Genomic DNA, 11,919 nt, shown 5'->3' on the forward strand with positions numbered 1-11,919 from the left:
CAGGATTGTAGGCGTTGGAGTATGGGTTATTCTGCTTATAGGTTTGAAAAGCATTAACTTGCTCCATCGAGCTCCTGCAATCTTGCTCATAATGTCCTACACTTCCACAATTTTCACAAAAAGCATCATTAGAGTTATTAGCAACAGCAGAAACATTAGCAACAGAGTTAGGGATATTAGTACTAAGGTTATCTAATTTCTGGCAAATAGAAGTAAGCTGAGCCTGCAAAAGGGATACTGAATCAACGTGGTGTTTGCCCTTATTTGCATAGCCTCTAGAATTCCCATATTGGGAATTATGTATCGCCATATCTTCAATAACTTGACCTGCATCATCAACATTAAGATTCATAAATCTACCATTAGCTGCAGAGTCTAGAATTGTTCTGGATGCATTCCCTAATCCGTTGTAAAAAGCTTGAATTAACTGCCACTTTGCCAAGTTATGGTGGGGACACTCCCTCTGCAGATCCTTGAACCTCTCCCAAGCCTCATATAATGCTTCATCTGGCTCCTGGGCAAAATTCTGAATGGCACTTCTTAGTAAAGCTGTTTTCTCTGTAGGGTAATATTTGTTATAAAAATTTAAAGCAAGAGTCTCCCAGTTAGTAATACCAAGTGTATTTCTATTCAAACCATTAAACCACAATTTAGCTTTTCCACATAAAGAAAAGGGAAAGAGAATCTCCCTGATCTGGTCCTGCGTTACCCTATTCTGCCGAATAGTATTGCAGTATTGACAGAAATCTGCAATGTGAAGATTAGGATCTTCACCCTTAGCTCCACTGAATTGCTTTCTTTCTATCATCGTTATGAACTGGGGCTTGATTTCTAACTGGACTCCCGCGATATCTAGTCTGGGGGAAAGGTGTGGAAAATCCGTTAAGGACGGTTGCGAATAATCGCTGAGCTTCTTAGGTGCAGTTATCTCTGATTCTGAATCTGAAGGAATTTCCGAATCACTAGAATCACGTGGCGAATCTCTAGGAATGTCGTTACTCCCAGAACCCGCCAGGATTTGTCTATAAAGATTCTTCTGTCTATGGAAAGAGCGCTCGATCTCAGGATCGAATGGAATGTAACCTGATCTGGAACACCTGGGCATAAACAGAGAACTAAAAAGACAAATATGAAAACTTCCTCAAAGAACTAATGTCCTTTGAGGCAAAAGAAAAAAAATAATCTAGACTACAAAAACAATTAGAAATAAAAATAAAACCGTTTCCCCGGCAACGGCGCCAAATTTTGACAGGGTAAAGTCGTATCCCCAAATCAAAAGTAATTCCTAAATTCTCTAACTAATGTAGATAGGGAAGTAGGGTCGAATCCACAGAGAAACGAGTCTTTCTATTCCTAATTAACTAATATAATCTAGATTATGAGGTAACCAAGATATATATTTGAATAATAAACTAAACTACGAAGATCAAGAATAAGGAGAAAATAATATATAAAAGGATCTAGGGCATAGGTTCACCAATAAATAATATTCCAGGGTTGAATATAATAATCATTCATCAATGCATAATTAATCAGATCATAAAGGGCTTTCGCTACGTATTATAATCACACAATTAATTTACCGGTATTAAATCTCATCTTTCGAATCTCGACTTAACCATTTATAAATTAACCTGCCTATTGAAACTAGACCTAAACATTAATTCTCATCTGTCGAATCTCGAATCAATATTGTCAAACTCATGCATAAAAGATCAGGCTTAATCTAGTCACAGAGCATTAAATCAATCAATAGGAAATTAATCTAGCATTGATAATTAACAACAATAATTTACCCCTTCATATTATTTATGGATCCCCATAAACCCTAGAAAGTAAACTACTCAGACATGATTAGAAATAAACTAAACAAAGCAATTAAACAAGTCATAAGGAATTGAAGGAATGAAAATACTGAAATTGATAAAATAGAAATCGTACCGAATCGACGGAATTACAAACGGAGTTTAAGAACAAGAGAAAGAGTAAAGGTTTTGAGAGAGAAAATCTAAGTAGAGAGAGAAAAGTAGCAAGGGAGAGTAAGAAGTCCTAAACTTACCTAAATAAATTACATCAAAATACTAAGCAAGGAAATTCTACGCTAAATGAAACTAATCGGAGCCTAAACAAACCCCCTAAAACTCGCGCCCGGTCGGGCGCCGTATTGCCTGGCCGGGCCCGCCTTTTTGTTGCTAAAATCACCTCTCGCGCCCGGTCGAGCGCGTGCTCCGAGCGCGATGTTCTTCTCTTCTTTGCTCGCCCCGCCCGGCCGGGCGCGCCTTCGGGCGTGGCCTTAGGGCCCCGCGCGGAGCTCTTGGGCACCAATAATGGACTTTGATTGGGCCTTTACTCCTAAGCCCAATCGGATTTCTTCCTTGGGTCTTTCAACTCGGTCCAAACGCCTCGGGATTTCCAATACCGAGCCCTTAATCACCGATTTGCTTCTTCTAACCGGCCTTGGGCTTCAATTAGTGGCCGTGCACCTCCAATGCTCGTAGTCGCTACTCGAAAATCCGGGAAAATTCTCCAAAAGTGCAATTTCCTACAAAACTCAACCAAAACTACGAAAACACTAGAAAACACCAATTAGTAATAAAAGTGGCTCGAAAGAGCCAAAAACACTACTAATTATGACCAAGGGACGGGGGTAAATCACTATATAAAATGGACATATCACCAGTCTCCTTAGCAGCATTCTCATCAGGAAGCCCAGTGTTGGAAGAATGAGAAGCAAAAAGATCAAGGGCTGAGGAAGTTCGAGCCTTTTTGGCAGCGGGCTGGTCGCCGTCATCTGAAGGAGAGACCATGGGATCATCATCCAAGTTGTTAATTGAATGATCTTATTTGTGCGAACTCCCATGTTGAATGCGTCCTCTCCTGCTGGCACTTTGCAAACGGCCTCGAAGCCCAGCAAAGCGAGGCGGGATCTTGGGAAGCTCCATGATAACTTCATTAGGTAGTTGGAAGGAAGAAGCCTCGATAGAAGGATCAGTAGCGTCCTTAGCAGCAATGGTAGCACCAATGCTGGGAGAATAGAGCAGAACATGCTTTGTAGAAATTGTGGGTTTCTCACCCACCGCAGCGTTAATCTTAGCCTCCCCCTTAGGGGGGAAAATAAAAAACAATGTCAGCAAAGTTATCAGCATTATCATTTTTAGGATCATTAGAAGCTTGATTCAACGATTCATTTACTTCGGCGGGCTGAGGTACCACCTGGCCGAAAGCCGCAGCAGGACGCCTCTTAGAAGGAGCACCCTATGCCACTAACGCCTCAGACCCCAAAGTAACGTCCTTGGGCAAATCACAAGGTTCCCGCTGACTCCCAACAGTAGAAGAGGAAGGCTTAGCCTCAGCGAGGCTAGACCTTACGCTATCAACAGCGGTCACAACGCCAAAAATAGCTCTCAACTCAGCTGGAGCTAAGCGGACCTCACCCTTCAAAGAACCAGCATAAACCTCCAAAGTCTCAAAAGTTTTTGAGGATTATCAGGAGTGGTAGTGAGGGGGTCCTTCCAGTTGTCTTTCAGCCCGAGAATGCCCTTATCTAACTTGTCATAACCTGAAGAATCAGGTGACAAAAGAGGAAAAAGCAAAAAGACATAAGAATACAACGCACGTAAAAGTAAAGGAAGGAAAACACTCAGATAAACAAGAAACAAAACTTACCAGGCTAATGAGTAGAACATAAGTGCATAGCAGAAAGCTACGCATTACCCACAATGTACAAAGAGTTAGGCAGCCAAAACTTGGTAAACTTTGAATCACCGATGCCAGCTCCCTACAGTGCATCAAAAGCCTCTGTTTCTCGAGAGGATTCAGTAGGAGAAATAGTAACCCCAACTATATTAGTACGAATCTCCCGGAACTTGCGTGGCATAGCAAAAGAGGAGGGCACTGCAACCTAGAAGAATTTACCAATCCAGTCCCTAAAGCGGCCAAGATTAGGATAAGACAAGACTCTACCCCCTTTGGGAGCCACATAGTACTAGCTAGACTCAGAGCCAGAGGACGACCTCTTCAGGCTAATTAAAGACTTAAAAAAATGCAGCGATTCGGGGTACCTCCAAAATCGCAAAAACCACAACAAGCATATCAGGGTATGTAGAGAGGCAGGGTGTATAGGGCAATGTAGAGATAAAGGCACGAAAAACCTTGTCCAAAGTAAGGTCCAAAGGAAATCGCAAACACAAGTCTAGCTGAGAGGCAAAAACGGTAATGTGACCAGCAGGAGGAGCAAACAACTTAGAGCCCTCAGCTGGTAAAACCAGCCGGTAGCCGGTAAAAATTTTGTCCTACAGTAGCCAGATCCAACTTCCTAGTGTCCTTTTGATGCGGGTGAAACCTAGGTCGTTGGTTACTAGGATTCCCCGATCAAAACCAAATTTATAAAACCAAACCCAACCCTAAGTATAGTGGTAAGTCCGGGTCGAACCCAAGGGAATGCGGTATTTACTAAGGTCTCAAACTAAGCTATTCCGAAGTCTTAGAACAATAGGGTTGGTCTAAGCTATGCTATCTAATCAACTCAATCAAAGCTAAAAAATAGAATTCAAATATCAAAGCACTAGGGAATTTAAGATCCACATGCACTCACAATAAACTTGCTAATTTGTCGGGAGTTTGATCAATCTAGCAATGCGAGGGAAAATGATATTTGCAATCAAAATCACTCAAAGAGCTATTTCCTAGGGTCAAGCTAGATGTCTCTACAAATGACTTCAAAGGAAAATCACAAAATAAGATCAATCGATAATAATAGCTTCCAAATCAATTTTTCCGTGTCATTGAAAACCACTATGCAATCAAGCTTGATAATCAAGGTTAGCTACTCCTCTTCAAATCAAACACATGCACAAATTTTATCAACCAAATTAATCACATCATCAAATCATTCAAAAACCCAAATTAGCTATAGCTTATCATTCATACATGCTTCACCACTTCCCTAGCAAATGAACTACTCACTACACATTGTAAAATTGAAAAGCATAACAAAAATAATCATCAATTTCATCATCAACATTATAATTCAAATATTAACAATCAAATCAAACAAACTATAGAAATTCAACAATATATCAAGAATCAAACATGAAATTGCATTGAAAAGGAAAGAATTCGTATAAAACTTTGATCAATATTAAAGAGGATTGAGGATAAAAAATGTAGCAATCATCAATTACCAAGTTTCTCTCTTAAAATCTAAGAACAAAGTTTCCAAAATCAAGAGTTTCTCTCTCTAAAATTTCTAATCAAAATCTATTCAAAAACTAACTCTTTAATTATCCCCTTCTTCATTCTCTCTCTAGAAATGAAGAAATTCTATATATAGTAAAACTAACTAAGAAGAATTTAGTTGGACGTCCAAAAAGAACCCCAAATGGTGCGGCCTCTCATCCCAATGCGCGCCGGCAACAAAATGGGTACGGAACAGGGGGAAGGAGTCTCGCGGCCTGTGTGGCCGCGCCACAGCCTTACAGCCGCTCCTCCCCTGTGCGCGCCTGCGCCTGGGGGTAGGGGTGATCTCTTTCGTGTGCTCGTTGATGCTCCTTTGCGCTCCACTTGATACATGTTGGGGGAGGCAGTCACTAGTGGCCTTCACGGTGGGTTCAACACCGATTTGGATGTCCACGCAACATGAGAGTGCGGCCTTAAAGACTTGGCTTTTGCACTCCTTCACTTTTGAGCTTCAAGAGGAGGAACCGGGTTGCATCTTAAGCTTTGTATACCCTGAGAAAACGCCAATGAGCTTCTCGAACATCACCAATCTCCTAAAATCAAAGAGAAGCAAACAAGTAAAGGAGAAAAGGCAAAATAAACTAAGAAATGCAAGAAAATGAGAAAACAACTAAGGAAAACAAAAACTAGAGAAATTACAAGTAAAAATAAAGAGAAAGAGATAAAAGAGATATAAAAGCAATGAAAAATCATCCTAAAAGAGGCTAAATGAGTACCATAAATGACACTCGTCAAACTCCCCCAAGCTAGACTTTTGCTCGTTCTCAAGCAAAACAAAAGCAAGTAGAAATAGGATGAAAGACTTATTCAAACAAAAAAAAGGAAAGAAAGAGATAAGAATGTACACTAAGACTCACTTTCGTAGGAATCACGGTTGTTTTTAGCTACAACAAGCCCTTTAAACCCCAAAGTCGCCAATGAAGATGAGTGAGGTCTCGTAAGGATATCCAAAGAGTTTGACCCATAACTCTTTAAGGTAAAAATGAGGCAAATCAATAAAAGAAAGTAAAATAAAAAATTCAAACAACTAGCTTTTGAAATGGTCTTTTACAAATGATTAAATGCAAGTGAATAAACAACTTTCTATACAATAAGGCTATGCACGATCCAAGATATCTAAGGTTGATTGAAACATATGATATGCTAAGCATAGAGAACTAATGAAACATAATTCACCTTCATCTCAAACATTATTACCATGTTCTCCCAATTAGCTTCAAATCCACCTTTAGTGAGCATCTCAATGATTCCTCGAAGGAACCGGAAAAGAAAGAGATTTAGGGCTACTCGACATCTTGACTAATGCACACCACTCTATAGGCTTGACTCACATCTCCCTCCACCGACTTGTGACTCAACCACAAAGGTCAAAAGGTCTTGAGAAAGATTGTAATGTAAGGGCGAAAAGGGTGAAGGTAGGCTAAAATTTAAAATTTGGTGGTATACCTAAATTGTCAAGCAAAGGGTGATCAATCCTCAACACCATAATCAAGTAATCACTAAACAAAAACACCAACACCCCAAGCTTATTCAAAGCCAAAATCACAAACATATATACAAAAAGCATAAGAACGCTTCCCCTAAAGCTAAAATGAAGCATTGTCCTCAATGCTTAAAATAGGGAGAAATATACTCACATCAAAATATTTTTGAACTATTTCATTTTTTCACATTTTTTCAATTTTGCCAAAGCTTTTGAATTTGGTTTACTTTTTCTCATTTTTTTTCATTTTTTCAATGTTTTCACTTTATTTCATTGTCCTCGCCTTTTTTAACTATGAACGACTTTTTTAACTTGGCATTTTCCTTTTACTCACAAGATACTTACAACACAAACTTGCATACATTATAAGAGCCAATACTCAAATTCATCCACCATAATCTCCAATAATAATGATCAATTGCTTCACAAAAACCAATAATGGAAACAAGAATGAAATAAAAGGCTCAAAATCTAAAGATATGGCTTGAAATGAAGGTTTATGGATCAAATGATTAGAAAGTAGGCAAATGAAAACCCAAAATAAAGAAATAGAAAACTATCCTAGAAAAAGGAAAAATCACCACCCTGAAAAGATGCCTTTGTCCTTCCTAAATGGCTCAGTCGCGATCTCGGGAAACAAGAGTCAAGTTCTAGATAAAGCATACAATAGTCAAGGAACCATGTGCCGCTCATGCAAAATATGTAGAAGGCTTGAAAAGAATTAAACCTCACATGGCTGTAGCAATAACTCACTATTAGTTTCAAATTCACCAAAGGGAGCAACTCTAACTTTCCACAAACAATTAGATTCTGGCTTCAAGGTCCCAACAGTTCTAAAGACACTACCTTAGCATACTCTATCCTAGAATCAACCAAAGATACTCTCAAACCGTGCACACCGATATCACATATGAAATCATTCATTCAAAAGCAAAGGTTCGGATGATATTATGTCCATGACATAAGCATAACATGAAAAGAAAATGACAAGAAAGCCTCAAAATCATATTTTTGTATTTTGTATTTTGAAAAGAATGAAATGAAAAAGGAAAGTAGAAAAGAGAAGAAAAGGAAAAGAAAGGAAAAGATAAAGAAAAGTGCAAAGATGCATGTCATATAAATCCCAATCGTTATACAAATGGTCATTCGACAACATCGCTAATGACCCCAAACACCCTTGGGTGTAACAAAGCAAACATCCTCGAACCGTTTAACTCTTCCTAAACTAATCTTATTTTATGCAAACAATGAAAGAAAAAAAAAGGGGAAATAAGAAAGATCTCACCTGGAATCCAAGCTAAGCTAAGAAAAGCGAGGTAATGAAAATACCACCTCCAAGAAGTTCCAATCAAGCATAGCATGAATTGTCAAAACCAAGTGAGAGTGAAAAGAGAAAAATAGAACTATATACAAAGAAAACGGTTAGTAACTTCAAAACAAAATAATAAGAAAGAAAAATCAAAAATAGAAAGACAAAGTAACAAAATTAAACTAATCTACAAAATCAAAATCAAAGCAAACCAATCAAAATATCAAAATCAATTATACACTCAAAATAGCAACATCAACTATACACCTAAACTACAATCATTTGGATCAAAGGGATTTGGATTCAAGGGATTTGGATTTAGGGATTTGGATTCAAGGGAGAAAAATCATCAACTCATCATGAAAGAGCAATCATCATCAAAATCAGCATCAAAAGAATTTCAACAAGAAAAACATGATATAATCATGGAAAACAACATCACTCAATAACATCAAGTATAGATCAAGACAAGCAATCATAAACCATAAAGGCATGAAAAATCAAGGACATCCAACAACAACAAAATTAGCCACCGAAACCCTTCCATAAGACTAGTGTCCTCCCAAGCTAAACAAAAATACATCTCAACATCTCATCAATACAAAACAAAAATCACATAATAAAAGGGATGGAGGTAAAAGCACAAAGAGGGGGAACTAGTTACCACTAGGCCCGACACCATCATCATTGTCCTCCCTATCATATGAGAAGCCGGATGGGGGACCATAAGGATCCCATCCCCCGGTGTAGCCGGGTGGCCAACCATAATGACCCCTAAAGTTATCTTGTTACCAAGGGGCCAAGGGAGTATATTGATCAGGCAACTCAAGTGGCAACGGATGGGTGGGATCGACATAGGGGTAGTTAGGATCACCCCTATAGTCTCTCCCATCGGGCACACGGTAATCATAGTTACCGTGCTCATCCGAAAATGAGCGAGTCTCGGTGTTGGACCCTTGAGGTCCTTGCCAATATGGATAGGTAGCCCTCCCATCATCACCCCAAGAAGGTACGGGACTGACTTGAGGAGGGAAATACGGGTAGTTAACCGGGGGAGTGATCTCCCCACGGTTAACACTCGCATCATAGGATTGTTGTTGTTGGAGAAACATACCTTGTTGCATTTCGGAGATGCCTCTCATTTGGTTGTAGATCGCCTCAAAGTCTTGATCATACATCCACTCCAATCGAACATGCATGTATGCCCGCCATTTGGGCACTCAAAGCCTCCATGTTGGAGTTGGAGAATTGGTGTTGTTGATGCTGAGGTTAAGGCACTTCTTGCTCTTATTGTTGTTGTTGTTGTTGTTGTTGATTTTGTTGGATTTGTTGCTCTTCATTGAGGACATCTTGCATGTCTTTATCTTTACCGGGGATGTGGTTGTTAATGGGAACAAATCACACATTCGGGGCATGCCGGTAAAGGGAGGTCAAACAGGGGTTCGGAGGATAACATCAATGAGCATTCCTCACTAACCAATCAAACACCTCATTATCATTGCCCTTTGCTATGAATTGCACTTTCTTGAGTTGAGCAATGTCGAGGTAGAGAGTGTCGGCGTCCCCTACCGAAGTACAAGAAAGGAGATATCTTGCATAACCAAGTTTGGTAGCCAATCTAGTCACCATGCTACCACAAGGGATGTCTCCCGTTTTCTTGCCCCGCATGTCCATGCAATTTCTAAAAAATATGTTCCCAAAGCTCAACCTTCCACGCAACTCTTCTCTAGTTGCCATCCAAAGAACACATAACTCGACTTGCGACATCTTTCCCAAGTCTTTTTTTGGGAATACCGAGTAACCCAACAACCGATGAAGCACTCGAAGGCACGGTTGGAAAATGTCGCTAGCAATTGAATAGTGGGCAGTGAACTCATCCAACCCCGAGACATCATGCCACCATGCATTTTGGGCGTACCCATCCAAATAACCATGCTCGAAAAAAAGGATATTCGCCTCCAGATTGAAATCAAGGGCCGCATTGGATTCGGCTAAAGACATGGAATGCTCCACATTGAAGAGTTGGAAGGTTATTTGGTAGTCCTTTTCACCAACCGGAGTAGTAGTCAAAGAAGCCAAGAATTTCCTAGTCGGCTCAAGGTAGGTTCAGTAGCATTTGTTGACGAATCTACCCAACCTAAGGTTGTCAAATAAGACCCACAAGTCTTCATCGATTCCCAATTTAATCATACTCGATCGATGATAGTGCCATGAGGGTTTTATGGTTCTTTTCTTGAATTCGTTCCAAAGGGGTTTGTGGCTTGGGTTGGCAAATCGTGTTTTGGGTAGTGGTAGAGGGTCTTCATTTTGTGTTTGGGAAGTAGGTGTGTTTGAGGGAGAAGGTTCTTCAATTGTTATGTTTGTTTTTCTCTTTTTGGAAGTGAGGGCTTTCATGATTTTAGACATGTTTGTTTCACCAAGTTCACAACCAAAACTCAATCACAACTCCATAATCCACCAAAATCACAATACACCCACAACACTACCACAATACTTGGTTAAACCAACCAACACTCCAATCACCACTTAATACCAACAGTACCAAATTTCAACCTTCCACAAATTTCTACCAAATTTCACAATTAAGCTACATAATCAACAACAACACTATGTAAGGCAAATTTAATCAACAAACAACACATATAAGCAACCAAAATTACTCAATCAATCATCACATTCAAGCAAAACAATACTACTACTAATCACAAGTATGCATAATCAAATTCTTGCTACAAATTGATGTAATAATGCAAAATTAAGGTAGAGAAGATGACTATACCATACAAGAAGCAAGTTTGAACAAGATTTAAGCACCAAAATCCACCACAATGAAAATCCCTAAATTGCTCTTCAATGGAGGGAAGAGATTGGAGAAGGAGAAATGGAGGAAATTAGTATGACTTTTGATGAAAATGATGAAATTTGAGTAGGAATTTGTTGATTTTGCGAGTTGTTTTGAGGATTTGAGGGATGATTTTTGTTGTTTGAGGGTTAGGGTTTCGGTTTGGGATGAGAAAGAGAGTGCGGGCAAGGGTGAGGTTGAGAATGAAATGAAGGAAAGAAAGGAGAAAGAAGAAGAAGTAGGTGCGGTGGGGCACCTGCGCGGCCGCACAGCAGGGGTGCGCGCCCGTGCCCTTGATGCTCCTCTTCCTTGCTTGCTTCTTCTTCTTGGTGCGTTCATCTATGGGCTTAATGATCTTTATCATCCCGGGATTATTGAACCCACTAAACATATCAGTTGTTAGACCCCTTGATAGTGGGTTCAACATCCCAAAATAATGAGAGCGCCATAATGAACCCACCAAGCACAAATTTGCTTCTTATTTAAAACACAACTTTCCCAATCTTACCTCCTTGATAACCTTACCCATTCAACTCGAAATTCAATAATATCGAGCATACTCTCACCAATTACCACGAAACACCTTCCCATTGTGCTCATGCTCGTTTGAGGGGTCTGATTTCCATGAATTCAACCTCATTAATCCAAACACAAAACAAGTGAAAGAAATAAAAACAAATTAAATAAAACTAAGAAAGATAAAATCAAAAGAATAAGTTAGAAAACCGGGTTGCCTCCCGGGGAGTGCTTGCTTAAGGTCCTAAGCTCGACCCTTCCTCTAAATCATAGAGGGTCAAAGAACACCACCTTGTCCAAAGTGGTAGAGGAAACAAACTTTTTCTCATTCCTTGGCAACTTCTCATCATTGTTGGATGTACTCTCATTTGTTGAAAATTCCGAATCAAGTTTACCTTGCTTCAACTTCATTTTCTTCTTCGTAAAAGCTCTCTTTTTTCTTCTTTGTCTTCTTGCTCCTTGTAGTGGACGGCTTCTCACCATCAACACTCTTGGAGTCAATCTCATCTTCTTTTGGGTAGAGCTTAAACC

The 11,919-nt window shown here is 39.6% G+C and overlaps 1 non-coding gene across 1 annotated transcript; it reads left to right on the top strand.

Annotated features, from left to right (window-relative positions):
- The first annotated feature begins 440 nt into the window (after nt 1–440).
- Nucleotides 441–547, top strand: LOC145569668 (small nucleolar RNA R71). Its single transcript, XR_014096231.1, has one exon. It is a non-coding gene; the product is annotated as a small nucleolar RNA R71 (small nucleolar RNA).
- Nucleotides 548–11,919: the final 11,372 nt, after the last annotated feature.

This window comes from Chenopodium album, chromosome 11, assembly GCF_948465745.1.
Source record: "Chenopodium album chromosome 11, dcCheAlbu1.1, whole genome shotgun sequence".
Taxonomy (NCBI): Eukaryota; Viridiplantae; Streptophyta; class Magnoliopsida; order Caryophyllales; family Amaranthaceae; genus Chenopodium; species Chenopodium album.